Raw genomic sequence first — 17,268 nt, 5'->3', positions numbered from 1 at the left:
TTGTGGCTCAGCCATGCACAGTGGACTCCTAAGCAGAAGAGATCTTCCACACGCCAACATAATGCCTGCATCATACTCAGTGGATCCCACCAGGCATTAGAGTGTTCATGGGAGTAATTTTACTCATGTGCTAAGCATCCTCAGTGCACAATTGTCCTTCCTGCCCTCCACAAAAAGCAGACCTCTCAGCAGTGATGTGGTCGCACGTTCTGCTCTGCCCTCTGTACACATTGAGGCTTAAATGTCGGCAACCTGATGCACGCTCACATTCCAGAGTGTTGCTTTTCACTTTAACAACAGACCTCACACCTCAGGTTTGCTTCTTTGATTTGAGTCATTTTCATTTCACCAGCATTTTTGCTGGTTATTGGAAGTTGGTGTGATTTGAACACATCATCTTAGGAGGCAGAGTTTGGGGTGTGAATATCTTTAAAGAAGAAACACAATGAACAGTCAGGGAAGATTTTATATTCAGACAAAATCTCAAAATCAAAGCTATTTTATTTTAAATAGAAAACTACATCAGTGTTGTGTAGGTGCAGGACATTTGTGCATGGAGTCACCTGGCACACTTTCCAAACACTAACACTCTCTTCTCAGACCTTCTGATTGGCCTGTTTGGAAGGATGCTGCCATTCAGATTCCTCTGTGGTTTCAAGGATCATAATCACACCAAGGAGTGACAGGGTGGTTGTCTGGTGACCTATTGGGGGCACATGAGCACTGTGCTCATTTATCAGCCTGCTTCCTTTCCTGGAAATATGGGTGGAAAGTAAAGGGTGGTTTTGCTGTAGAGATCTGCCACACGGTTCCAGATCACAGAAATAATTCTACACAGGCTACTGAGGACCAGAATGAAGACAGAGCCCTTGCAGCCTGGTATTGGAATCTCATGGATGGGGCTTTTTTGATGCTGACCCTAATGCTGCTGAGCAAAATTCAGGTGAGATGGTCTAGTTTGGGTTGACAGGGCTGTGCACCAGATTTCTCGTCACAGAAGTACAGATGTCAAACTCCTGATGCAATAAGCTTCCCAGAGTCCGATGTACAGAAGCTGAACAAGCTTATCTTCAAATTCCCACAGGTGCCAGAATCTGCTGCTCACAATGATTATCCCAAACCCCAAAGACAGGAGGCTACAGAGAAGTCAGCCAGTCTCCAGATCCACTCCTTTGCCCCAGCAAATCTGAACATGAGATAGAACAAGTGTAATATCAAGCTGGGGACATAACAAAAGTGTGGGAATACTTATAGATCATGGTGTACAGAGCACTTAATCCTCTCAGTGGTCCCTGCTCTTTCAATATTCTACTGAAGTGGTCTGTATACACTATTCAGGTCCTACACCATAGATAAATATGCATAAAAGGCCTTGATATATATGACTCTGGCAGGAGTCCCGACTGTAAGGGGGTTTGGACACTATTTGACTGTACACCTCACATGCTGCTCTGTTTCTATTTGATGACTAGGAACCTCAATACTTGGAGCCAATGGTAGAATAAGCATTTGTAGTCTGATTGATGGTCACTCTTACTGCATCCTTTTTTGCAAAACACAACGATTTTAAATAACTTTAATGCATGTTCCAAAATGGGGGTATGTGCAAATTATTGTAGTGGATGATCGCATGACATTAACTAGAACAGTTTCATATCTGTTTAACCCTTCAGAAGAAAGAAGCCAAAAGAAACCTAATGTTCACAGTCTGCTCATTTATGTAAAGCACACACACACACACACACACACACACACACACACACACACACGACTTCTTTAACCATCTGAATATATATCATAATCATGCACAAAAAATGATGGTGGGTTGAGCAGGTAATGGGGATGGTACCATCATCATCCCTTTCCTATTTTCTCCACAGTGTTCATTTCTAGAGAGAGTTACGTGTGATAGTTCACAATTAAAACAGCCTGAGCACAAAATTAAACTTTTGCTTGTAACTGGACAGATATAAATTGGTATTCGAGTGATGGTCACCTACTGTGTGTGAGGTGCCAAGTTCACAGCCCAGGGCCACAGAACAATATGTTAGTGAAAGATGAGGAATCATGGATATGGGCATTCTGTTTCTGCTCTTTATTCAGTGTTGCACTTTGATAAAATTGGCTTCATTTGGATGCAACACAGAATGTATGGAGAACCACCGTCATCTTTGACACAATACTTACACTTCACAATAATAGTATGAAACACTTAATTGGATCTTCCATCAATTCATATCTTTGACTGTAGCAATAAGGAAAATGATAAAATCATGCTGGATGTGCTGATAAGTCATTTACAGAAAGGAAGGGGTTGAAATTCCTCAGTAATTCTAGTATTTATTTACATAATGCCATTACCCTTGCACAGGCAGAATTTTAAGGGGCCTACAAAGGAGATTTCTTTGCAGTAGACACTATCTACCAGCTACCCAGTGTTCCAGAATCTTCTGTGTCTTGTGCTTCCTAAAAGGGGGAAGGCAGTAGTTGCGTTGCTTGGGAAATACATCAACAAGGTGGGTGTACAATAGATGGTGTCTTCGGTTCTCCCATGGGCCCTGTCTTGCTGAGGCAGGTCTGAGGCAGGGGGCAGCAGGGGTAGTGTGCTTTGAATCAGAAAAGAAATTGGGGTGGAGAATGATTTCAGGTCAGACAGATGAGCTTCCTTGGCAGACAAGGGGTCTGCCTTGGCTGAACCCATGCATTTTGTAATGAACCAACAGAAAGCCTTCATACATCATATTTTGTGTTTTTACCTTTTAGTGTCACTGACATGATCCGTTGGGAGGATTCAGTCATTACCTCCTCTTCTAAGTCACGGGAAATGTGTGTCAAGGAAGAGTGTCATCCAGAGAGTGGAAGGTTCTGAGTAAGAAGTTCTGTCAGTCACACGCTCCTGCCCAGCACCAAGCCATGCTGCAGGCTCTCCACATTTTGAATTCCTATCTCATGTTTTGCTTCATTTGAAAATACTTTTTTAACAGTCCAGGAGATTAATGGCCATTCACAGTCACTCACACACTTACTAGCCCCACTTTATAGAGCTAATTCTCATCATCAGTGTCAGTGAGTTACACACATATGTGGTCAATTCAGGCCCAGGAGCCTTAATATTCATACACAGGCTTTCCTGGCATCTATGATGTTCACCAGGATGTCCTCAAATGGAAGGGATGTTCAAAAGTAGCCCAATCTATACATCACAGGTCATCTTTGGCATTTTCAGTCCTAGGATAGTGACGGTGGTTAATGAAATCCACCTGGAATATATAAAAGCTTTACTTTTTATCTCTCTTATAGGAAGACCAAATGTTAGGGACTGCCAACCTTAAGAGAAACAAGTTACTGTAAAGATTCTTTTTTTTTTTCACATCATTGACAAAAACTTTAAAGATTTATCGAAATGTTGCCCATTTTCCCCAAAAGCACTTATGGCAGTTTATGTCAGATGCCAAAGCTGTATTGTATGCACAATATGCTCAAAATCCTTAAGATATAAATCCACGTTTTTATGCTTGTAATACACAGTTTCCCCCTCAGACCCAAGTTTACAATGTGTAGACAATGCTTATTCTCTAATATGTAAATGATACACTAAATATAAAAAACTGAGAAAGCTGATTAATTCAAGTTAATACGATGGTGTGCCAAAAGGACAAAAGAACATCACGCCCGAAGACAAAACACCCCCAAGAAGACATAAAAACCGAATCCTGCACAATCGACATTCCATGTAAAAAAAGCCTGAACAAAGTGTCAATGTGCTACACAATTCCACTTCTGTGTGGGAATGTGTGGATTTGATGTACCACTGTCATTTTTACAGTCTTTGGCACTCTCGTTTCCACATATCCCCTTGCTTTGAGATGATGAACAACTGCTACCAAATCACCAATCACCGAAAGTCCACTGTAGCTTAGTCTGAGTAAAATCCAGCATAGAAGTATTCCATTGTTCTGGGTATGATGACACCGTGTCTCTCTTGCGAGGTTTCCTCCTCTGTGCAAACCACAGATGAAGGTGTAATTCTGGACTTGAACTGCATGGAAGAGACAGTGAGGTCTGCCTTATCACAATAGTACTAGTAGGACATCACAATCATATTGTGACATCACAATGGTTGGATTGTGATATCACTAGAGAATTCTGACATTACAATTGAATTGTGACACCACAACAGTACTATTGTGACATCACAGTTGTACTATGACATCACAATGGTACTATTCTGTAGTCACAATGGCATTATGACAGCATAGTTGTACTATTATGATATCATAAAGACATTGTGACATCACAATGCTACTATTGTGATGTCACAAGGAAATTATGACATCACAATGTTACTAGTAAGACATCACAATCTTATTGTGACATCAAAATGGTTCGATTTTGCATCAGTAAAAATTACAACATTACAATTGAATTGTGACATAACAATGGTAATATTGTGACATAACAATTGTACTATGACATCACAGTGATACTGTTCTCTAGTCACAATGGCATTATGGCATCACAATGGTACTATTAGGATATCACAAAGACATTGTGACATCACAAGAGAATTATGACATTACAATTGTTCAACAAGACAGCACAATGATATTGTGACATTACAAATTACTTTTTGGGTATGATACTCATATTGTGATATCACAATGTTACTAGTATGACACCACAATCGCATTGTGACAGCACAATATATCTATTGGGCCACAACTAGGGAAGTAAGATATTACTATTGAATTGTGACATCTCAATAGTACTATTAGGGCATCAAAATAGTATTGTGACATCACAATGGTGTGATTGTGACATTACTAGAGAATTATAATGTTACAATTGACTTGTGCCATCACAATTATACTGTTGTGACATGACAATTGTACTATGACATGAAAATGGTACTTTTCTCAAGTCACAATGGCATTATGACATCACTATTAGGATAGCACAAAGTTATTGTGACATCAAAATGCTTCTATAGTGACATTGCAAAGGTTTTATGACGTCATAATGGTACTAGTGGGACAACACAATCATATTGTGAAATTACAATTGTTCAATTGTGACGTCACTAGTCAATTATGACATTGCAATTGAATATTGACATCACAATGGTACTATTGTGACATCGCACGGGAATTATGAAAACACAATGGTACTATTGTGACATTACAGTGGTACTATTCTTTTGTCACAGTTCCATTATGAGATCAGGATGGTACTATTAGGATATCAAAAAAGATATTATGACATCACAATGCTGTTATTGTGACATCACAAGGGAATTATGACATCACAATGGTTCTAGTAGGAAATCACAATTGTCTTGTGACATCTCAATGGTATCACTGTGACATTAGTAGAGAATTATGAGATTATAATTGAATTGTGACATTACAATTGTACTATTGTGACATCACAATTGTACTATGATATCACAATGATACTATTCTCTAGTAACAATGGCATTATGACATTACAATGGTACTATTAGGATATCACAAAGACATTGTGACAGCACAATGCTACTTACTATTGTGACATCACCATGGTACTATGACATCACAATGGTACTGTAGTCTAGTCACAATGGCAATATAACATCACGATGGTACTATTAGGATATAACAAAGACATTGTGATATCACAATGCTACTACTGTGACATCACAATGGAAATAAGACATCGTAGTAATAAGACACCAAAATCATATTGTGACATCACAATGGATCAACTGTGACATCAGTAGAAAATTATGATATTACAATTGAATTGTGACATCACAATGGTTCAATCGTGACATCACTAGATAATGCTAGTATTGTGACATCACAATTGTACGTTGACATCACATTGGTACTGTACTCTAGTCATAATGGCAATATGACATCACGATGGTATAATACCGAGACATTGTGATATCACAATGCTACTATGTGACATCACAATCGTACTAGTAAGACATCACAATCATATTGTGACATCACAATGATACTATTGTGACATGACAATTGTACTATGACATCATAGTGGTACTATTCTCTAGTCACAATGGCAATATAACATCACAATGGTACTATTAGGATATCACAAAGATATTGTGACATCAAAAAAGCTACTATTGTGAAATTGATAGGGTATTATGTCATCACAATGGTATTAGTAGGATATCACAATCATAATGTGACATCACAATGGTATGATTGTGACACTGCTAGGGAATTATGACATTACAATTGACTTGTGAAATCACAATTGTACTATTTTGACATCACAATTGCTCTATGATATCACAATGGTACTATCCTGTACTCACAATGGCATTATGACATCACAATGGTACTATGAGGAAATCACAAAGACATTGTGACATCATAATGCTACTACTGTGGTATCACAAGGGTATTATGACATCCCAATGGTTCTATCCCAATTGTGGATAGGACACCACAATCCTATTGTGACATCACAACGGTACTAGTAGAGTATCACAATCGTATTGTGACATCACAACGTTACAAGTAGGACACCACAGTTGATTTGTGACATCACTATATTTCTATTGGGCCACCACTCAGGAATTGTGACATTAGTATTGACTTGTTACATCTCAACGGTACTTGTAGGGCAACAAAATATTATTGTGATATATCAATGGTGTAATTGTATCATTACGGGGGAATTATGGCATTACAATTAAATTGTGACATCACAATGGTAGTATTGTGACATTCAATTGTACTATGACATCACAATGGTACTATCAGTGGCATTATGACATCACAATGTTACTATTAGGATATCACAAAGACAAGATGACATCATAATGCTACTATTGTGATATCGCAAGTATATTATGACATCACATGGTACTAGTAGAACATCACAATCAGATTGTGATATCACAATTGTTCGATTTTGACATCACTAGAGAATTATGACATTACAATTGAATTGTGACATCACAATGGTACTATCGTGACAAAACAATTGCACTATGACATCACAATGATATTCTTCTCTAGTCGCAATGGCATTAGTACATCACAATGGTACTATTAGGATATCACAAATACATTGTGACATCACAATGCTACTATTGTTCTATCACAAAGAAATTATGATATCATAACTACCAGCAGGACGATCATCACAACTCTACTAGTAGAGTATCACAATAGTATTGTGACATCACAATGTTACTCATAGGACACCACAATCATATTGTGACATCACAATATTTCTATTTGGCCACCACTAGGGAATTACGACAATAGTATTTAATTGTGACATCTCATAGGTACTGGTAGGGCATCAAAAACATTGTGACATCACAATGGAGTGCTTGTGACTTTAGTAGGAATAGTGACATTGCAATTGACTTCTGACATGACAATGGTAGTATTGTCACATCACAATTGTACTATGACAACACAATGGTAATATTCGCTAGTCACAATGGCATTATTGCATCAAAATGGTATAATTAGGATATCAGAAAGACATTGAGGCATCACAACGCTACTATTGTGACATCACAAGTTTATTATGACATCACAATGGTATTAGTGGGACATCACAATGGTATTAGTGGGACATCACAATCATATTGTGACATCACAGTTGTTTGATTGTGAAATGACTAGGGAATTATGACATTACAATTGAATTGTTACATCATAGCAGTAGCATTGTGACATCTGAATTGTACTATGACATCACAATATTACTATTCTCCAGACACAATGGCATTATGATATCAAAATGTTTCTATTAAGATATCACAAATACATTGTGACATCACAAGGGTATTATGACATCACAATGGTACTAGAAGGACATCATAATTATAATGCTGTGACATCACAATGGTTCAATTGTGACATCACTAGAGAATTATGAGATTACAATTGACTTGTGCCATCATAGTGGTACTATTATGACATCACAATTGTACTATGACATCACAATGGTACTATTTCCTAGTCACAAAGGCATCGTGACATCACAATGGTACTATTAGTATATCACAAAGACATTGTGACATTGCAATGATAGTATTGTGACATTGTAAGGGAATTATGACATCACAATCGTATTTGTAGGACATCACAGTCCTACTCTGAAATCGGAATAGTGTGATTGTGACATTACAAGGGAATTATTACATTAGAATTGAATTGTGACATCACAATGGTACTATTGTGCCATCACAGTTGTACTCTGACATCATAATGGTACTATTCTCTAGTGACAATGGCATAATGACATCACAGTGGTACTACTATGCCACGGACAGACCCAGTTGGGTCCCACAACCGCGGGAGAATCAGGGATTTGGATATTCAGGAAGGCACGGGTTCGGTGATGACAGACAGACACAACACCAAGAAGGCTTGGAATCTGCTGCAATTTACTGAAGTCAAGCTTACACTTTTATAGTGATTACATAAAGAAACACCTTGAAGTTAGCATACTTCCCGGATCATTTAGACTTTTACCAACAATACAAAGTTTACATTTTAACTCGAAAGTGTAACCAGTGCCCACAAGAAATCTTGGCCTAAAAGCTTTTAATTAAAGCAAACAAAGGACATGAAACCTCAAACTCGTGGTTATTTATGCAGTTTTATTGTTACTAACTAAGCCAGGGGCTGTTATGGTTCTCCAAGCCAAGTCCGCTAAAGATTTACGATCCTCCTTAGAGACAAGGCACCAAGGGGGTCTCCTCCCATTTGTCTTGCTAAAGATTTATTATCCTCCTTAGAGATAAGGCACCAAGGGGGACGAGCTCGAGCCAGTCTGTCCATAAAACGTAGTATAATATAAAACCTTCTGACCTCCTATGTTTACCCATCTTCTTCCTGCTTCATCATAAACACCTGTGTATGGTAATGGTTTTGCAGTAGGTTTGTGCTTTCCCATGCTATCTCTCCCTAAAGGAGGAGCCCGCTATTTTCCCCTAATCTTGTAATGCTTCCTGCCATGAATGACTGCAGTGAGAATACCCAGAGCATTTATCTTGACAGATCCTGATGAAATATTTTCCTTAGAAAGACCTAAAGCTCTTGCTCTTTCATTACCTATAATATCTGGATTTTCCACAAGCAATTCCTGATACTGAATCTGATTCATTAGTTCTCCTAAGATTTTATTTTTCATACACTCTATTCTTGCTAAAGCTTTTAATAATCTATCAGAAATGTGTTTCCTTGAATAGTTAATTGTGCTATTCCAAGAATCATAGAGAAACAACAAAAACCTCATTAATCCAACCCCGCAACCGAGGAAGCATAGGAATCTCGGAGTACGTCTTTTTGGCTTAGGTGGCCAGGGGCAACACTTTGCCAGAGCCCTCCAGGGAGCCTATTTCCAAGGGAAACGTATCTCCCATCTAGCAGCATGACCATTGTCATGCTACACAGACGACACTTTGAGTTTGTGTGGCACTACTAGGATATCACAAAGATATTATAACTTCAAAAGGCTGCTATTTTGTCATCGCAAGGAAAGACTGAAATCACAATGGTACCAGCAGGACGTCACATTCGTTTTGTGACATCACAATGGTTTCATTGTGACTTCTCTAGAGAATTATGACATTACAATTAAATGGTGACATCACAATGGTACAATTGTGACATCACAAATGAATTATGAAATTACAATGGTATTATTAGGTTATCACAATAACATTGTGACATCACAATGCTACTATTGTGACATCACACGGGAAGAATGACATTAAAATTGTGATACCAAGACAGCACAATGGTATTTTGATATTACGAATTTACTTTTAGGAAATCAAAATCATATTATGATATCATAATATTACTAGTAGGATACCATAATCGTACTGTGACATCACAGTGGTTCAATTGTGACATTACTAGAGAATTATGACATAACATTTCACTTGTGACATCACAATGGCATCAATGTCACATCACAATTGTACTTTGATATCACAATGGTACTATTCTCTAGTCACAATGGCATTATGACTACACAATGGTACTATTAGAACAACACAAAGACATTATGAAATCACAATGTTACTATTGTGACATCACAAGAAAATTGAGACATCACAATGGTACTAGTAAGAGATCACAATGGTATTGTGACATCACAACGGTACTACTGCAATGTCACAATTGTACTATGATGTCACAATGGTACTACTGTCCAGTCCAATGGCATTATGATATCATAACGGTTTTATTAGGATATCAAAGAAACATTGTGACTTCAAAAAGCTACTATTGTGATATCGTTAGTGTATTATGACATCACAATGGTACTAGTAGGATATCACAATCATATTTCGACATCACAATGCTGTGATTGTGACATACCTAGAGAATTATGACATTATAATTGAATTTGTACATCACAATGGTACTATTGTCCCATCACAATTGTATTATGACATCACAATGATACTATTCTCAAGTCACAATGGTATTGTGACATTACAATAGTACTATTAGGATATCACAACGATATTGTAAATTCACAATGCTACTAATGTGACATCGAAAGGGTATTATGACATCACAATGGAACAAATAGGATAACGTGGTCATATTGTGACATCACAAGGGTTTGATTGTGACTTCACAAAAAATTATGACATTACCATGGAATCAGGACATCAAAATAGTACTATTGTGACATTACTATTGTACTTTGACATCATAATGGTACTATTCTCAGGGCACAATGACATGACAATAGTACTATTAGGGTATCACAAAGATATAATGACAGAATGTTTCTATTGTGACATCACAAGGGTATTATGAGATCACAATGGTTCTAGTAGGATGTCAATATCATATTGTGACATCACAATGGTACGAATGTGACATCAATAGGTAATGCTACTATTGTGACTTCACAATTGTACGTTGACATCACATTGGTACTGTACTCTAGTCACAGTGGCAATATGACATCACAATGGTACTATTAGAATATTGCAGAGACATGGTAATATCACAATGCTACTATTGTGACATCACAATCTTACTAGTAAGTCATCACAATTGTATTGTGACATGACAATTGAACTATGATATCACAATGGTACTCTTCTCTAGTCACTATGGCATTCTTATATCACAATGGTAATATTATGAAATCACAGAGACATTGAGACATCACAATGCTACTATGATGACATCACAAGGGAATTATGACATCACAATTGTACTACCAAGATAGCACAATGGTATTGTGACATTATAATGTTACTTGTATGATAACACAATGATATTGTGACACCACAATATTACTTATAGGACACCACAATCGTATTGTGACATCACAATATTTCTCTTGGGACACCACTAGGGAATTATGATGTTACTATTGAATTGTGACATCTCGATGGTACTATTAGGCATAAAAATCATACTGTGATGTCACAATGGATCGACTGTGACATCAGTAGAAAATTATGACATTACAATTGAATTGTGACATCACAATGGTACTCAAAGGTACTATTGTGACATCACAATTGTACTATGACAACACAGTAGTACTATTCTCTAGGCCCAATTGCAATACAACATCACAGTGGTACTATTAGGATATCACAAAGATATTGTGAAGTAAAAAAGCTACTATTGTAAAATCAATAGTGTATTATGACATCACAATGGTACTAGTAGGATATCACAAAGACAATATGACATCACAATGCTACTATTGTGACATCACAAGGGTATTATAATATCTCAATGGTACTAGTAGAACATCACAATTGTATTGTGACATCACAATTGTTTGCTTGTGGCATCACTAGAGAATTATGATATTACAATTGAATTGTGACATCACAATGGTACTATTGTGAAAAACCATTGTACTATGACATCACAATTGTATTCTTCTCTAGTAACACTGGCATTATTACATCACAATGGTAATATTAGGATATCACAAATACAATGTGACATCACAATGCTACTATTGTTACCTCACAAGGAAATTATGACATCACAACTCTACAAGCAGGGCGTCAAAATCATACCGTGAAATCACAACTCTACTAGTGAAGTATCACAATGATATTGTGACATCAAAATGTTACTAGTAGGACACCGCAATTGTACTAGTAGGACACCACAAGGGTACTAGTAGGGAATTATGACATTACATTTGACTTGTGACATGACAATGGTAGTATTGTGACATCACAATTGTAATATAAAATCACAATGTTACAATTCTCTAGTCAAAATCGAATTCTGATATGAGAAATGTACTATTGGGAAATCACAAAGACATTGTGACATCACAATGCGAATATTATGATATATCAAGGTCATTATGACATCACAATGGTACTATTAGGATATCACAAAGACATTGTGACACCACAATGCTAATATTGTGAAATCACAAGAGGATTATTACATCATAATGGTACTAGTAGGACATCACAAACGTATTGTAACATCACAATGGTTCGCTTCTTACATCACTCTAGAACTATGACATTTAATTGAATTGTGACATCACAATGGTAGTCTTATGACATCACAATGGTACTATTCTCTAGTCACAATGGCATTCTAATATGACAAAGGTACCATTGGGATATCACAAAGATATTGTGACATCACCATGCTGCTGTTATGACATAGCAAGTCTATTACGACATCTCAATGGCACTAGTAGGATGTCACAATCGGATTGTGACATATCAATGGTTCGATTGTGACATGACCAGAGAATTATGACATTACAATTGAATTGTGACATCACAATGTTACTATTGTGACATCAGAAGTGAATTATGACATCACAACTGTACTAATAGGACAGCACAATAATATTGTGAGAATCAAAACGTTATCAGTAGGACATCACAACCATGTTGTGACATCACAATGGTACTAGTAGGACATCACAATCATGTTGTGACATTACAATCATTCGATTGTGACTTCACTAGAGAATTATGACATTACAATTTAATTGTTACATCACAATGGTACTATCGTGACATCAAAACTTTAGTATGACATCACAATGGAACTCTTCTCTAGTTTCAATGGCATTATGATATCACAATGGTCTTATTAGGATATCACAAGGATATTGTGACCTCACAATTCTACTATTGTGACATCGCTAGGGTATCATGACATAACAATAGTACTAGTGCTACATCACGTTCATATTGTGACATGATAACTGTGTGATTGTGACATCCCTAGAGAATTATGACGTTACAATCCTATTGTGACATTCCAATGGTACTATTGTGACATCCAAATTGTACTGTGACATAACAATTGTACTATTCATTCGTCACAATGGTATTATGACATCACAATGGTACTATAAGTATAAAACAAAGACATTGTGACATCGTAATGTTACTATTGTGATATAGTAAGTTTATTATGACATAACAATGGTACTAGTAGGACACCACGATCGTATTGTGACATCACAATGGTTCGATTGTGACAATTGAGAATTATGACATTATAATTGACTGGTGACATCACAGTGATATTATTATGACATAACAATTGTACTATAATATCACAATGGTAATATTCTCTAGTCATAATGGCATGATGACATCACAATGGTACTATTGGGATATCAGAAACACATTGTGAGAACACAATGCTACTATTGAGATATCGCAAGGATATTATGACATCATAATGGTTCTAGTAGGACATCACAATCTCATTGTGATATCACACTGGTTTCATTGTGACATCCCTGGAGAATTAGGACATTACAATTGAGTGGTTACATCACAATAGTCCTTTTGTGACATCACAATTGTATAATGATATCACAATGTACAATGGTCTAATCATAATGCCATTATGATGTCACAATGATACTATTAGGATGTTACAACGATATTGTGACATCACAATGCTAATATTGTGAAATCACAAGGGAATTATAACACCACAATTATTCCACCAGTATGTCACAATCTTATTGTGACATCCCAATGGTACTAATGTGACATCAATAGAGAATTAGGATATTACAATTGAATTATGACATCACAATGGTAGTATTGTGATATAACAAATGAACAATGACATCACAATGGTACTATTCTGTAGTCACAAAGTCATTATAACATCACAGTGGTACTACTAAGATATCACAAAGACATTGTGACATGGCAATAGGTTTATTACATCTTAATGGAACTAGTAGGACATCACAAACTTATTGTGAAATTATGACATGCCAATGGTTCTAGGAGGACATCACAATCTCACTGTGACATCACACTGGTTTCATTGTGACATCCCTGGAGAAGTATGACATTACAATTGAACTGTGACATTACCACGCTACTACTGTGACATCAGAAGTGAATTATGACATCACAATAATATTGTGACATCACAACATTACCAGTAAGACATCACAATCATATTGTGACATCACAATGGTTCTAGAAGGACATCACAATCTCATTGTGACATCACACTGGTTTCATGGTGACATCCCTGGAAAATTATGACATTACAATTGAATGGTTACATCACAATAGTACTATTGTGACATCACAATTGTATTTTGATATCAAAATGTACAATTGTGTAGTCATAATGGCATTATGACATCACAATATAGACAAAGGTATTGGGACATCACAATGCTACTATTGGGACATCACAAGGGTATTATGACATAATGGTGGTACAAGTAGGACATCACGATCTTTTGTGAAAGCACAATTTTGTGTTTGTGACAATACTAGAGAATTCTGACATTACCATTGACTTGAGATATCACAATGGTACTATTATGACATCACAGTGCTGCTATTGTGATATCGGTAGGGTGTTATGACATAACAATGGTGCTAGTATGACAGCATCGTGACCTCAAAATGGTTCGATTTTGACATCAATAGAGAATAATGACATTACATTTTAATTGTGACATCACAACGGTAGTAGTGTGATATTCCAAATGTACTATGACATCACAATGGTACTATGATGTAATCACAATGGCATTATGACTTCACAATGGTACAATTCGGACATCACAAATACATTGTGACGTCACAAAGCTACTATGGTGACATCACAAGGGTATTATGACATCACAATGGTACTAAGAATTATAACATCATAACAGAATAACATCATCACAATGGAATTATGACTTCATTATGACATCTTAAAGGAAGTATGACATTACAATGGAATTTTGACATCACAATATTATTATGTATTACTTATGGAATTATGCCACTATAATGGTAGTATGATATCATAACGGAATTACAACATCGTAATGGTATTATGACATCCGAAAGGAATTTTGACATCATAATGGAAAGTCTTCATAATAAAATTATGAAGTTATCATTTCATTAAAATGACATTATGACATCTTTATTCTCTCATGATAACCTTATAGATTCTATGATTTCACAAGGCTATTATGACTTCACATATGCATTATTTTTTTAAGTATGACAGCATCATGGGATTATGACAGCATAATGGGATTATGACATCATAATGGAATAATGACATCTCAATGGAATTTTGGCATCAGAAAGGAATTATGACATCATTATGGAATTATGACATCATTTTGAATTATGAAATTACAATGGTATTATGATTTCATAAAAGGATTATGACTTCACTATGGAATTATGTTATGATGATATCAGAATGGAATTATGACATCATAATAGAATATGAAATCATAAAGGGACTATGTCATCACCATGGAATTATGGCATCACTATCATATTATGATATCATAATGGTATTATGACATCATGATGGAATTAAGAAATGACTTTCTCCTGACTTGCTAAATACACAGGGACTGGACGTTGCACATGTATATTTTACCTAGGAGTTTTCATAATTTCATAATTATTATTGTATTGACAGTGAAGGAGCCTTTTATTGGAGAAATACCAGGAGAGGACAGGAGCGCCACAAGGAGAGCAACATAACCAAAAAATCTGGGTAAAAAGTCATTTCTGAGACTGATACTCCAACTAAGGACCAGGCATGGAGATAACCTAGTAGCCCTGCACAGATTTAGCCCATAGCAACTCAGTCTCCAAGTGGGTTCCCTAATAATGGGAACAGGAAATGTCTCTGACATGAAATCAGTGGCTGGCTCTGGAGTCTCCTTACCAGGCCGCAGAGGAAGACATTACAGCCACTCCTGATGAAACCTGATAGGCTACAGTCAGATGGAAGGGGAGGAGGACCTCTTCTATCAGTGGACATGGGGAGGGAGAGAGAGTGGGATTGGTAGGGGATGAGGGAGGAGGCTACAGCTGGGATACAAATGAATAAACTGTAATTAATAATAAAAAAAATTCAGACTCTGAACACAATGAGTATGGCCAGTGACTGTTAATTTTTTTAAGATATTTTAAAAAGATTTTTTTCATGTGTGAGTGAATGAATGTCTGCATGTATGTATCCCACCTCTGTGACTGCTGCCTAAAGGCCAGAAGAACATGTTTGATCCCTTGGAACTGCAGTTATTATAGGCTATTGTGAGGTTGTCTTGTGGGTGCTGGGAATCGAACCCAAATCCTCTGCAAGAACTACTGAATCATTTCTCCGTTTCATAAACTAGAGAAATTTAACGCTATAATTTTCAGTTATTCTGGATTGGAAGCACATGAGAAAATGATCTTTATTTTATCGGATCTAAATCTGCACATAATTTGTAACATTCTTATACATTCTTTTACAAAACAGACCACTTTTTAAACTGGGAATATTTGTATGACGGCATACTATTAAATAAACTACATTAATAAGAAAATCTCATCAAGAAAGTATAATTCTGTTATTTGATATATTCTTTTGTTTTAATTTTTCATCAATTACACTTTATTCATTCTGCATCCCCCCATAAGCACCTCCCGCCTCCCCTCCTGATCCCACCCACCCTCCTCCCTCTGCATGCATGCCGCTCCCCAAGTCCACTCATAGGGAAGGTTCTCCTCTCCTTTCTGAACTTAGTCTATCAGTTCACATCAAAAGTGGCTGCATTGTCCTCTACTATGGCCTGGTAAGGCTGCTCCCTGCAGGGGGAGGTGATCAAAGAGCAGTCCAATCAGATTATGTCAGAGACAGTCCCTCTTCACATTACTATGTAACCCAATTGGACTCTGAACTACCCTGGGCTACATCTGTGCAGGGGTTCTGGGTTATCTCTATGAATAGACCTGGGTTGGAGTATGAGTCT

The 17,268-nt window shown here is 36.7% G+C and overlaps 1 pseudogene; it reads right to left on the bottom strand.

Annotated features, from left to right (window-relative positions):
- Nucleotides 1-596: 596 nt before the first annotated feature.
- The window catches only part of LOC132649990 (uncharacterized), a 150,552-nt pseudogene continuing 133,880 nt past the window's right edge, over nucleotides 597-17,268 (bottom strand).

The sequence above is a fragment of the Meriones unguiculatus genome, chromosome X (assembly GCF_030254825.1).
Source record: "Meriones unguiculatus strain TT.TT164.6M chromosome X, Bangor_MerUng_6.1, whole genome shotgun sequence".
Taxonomy (NCBI): domain Eukaryota; kingdom Metazoa; phylum Chordata; class Mammalia; order Rodentia; family Muridae; genus Meriones; species Meriones unguiculatus.
Note: the sequence above shows the minus strand (reverse complement) of the source record. Positions and strands in the feature narration are given on the sequence as shown.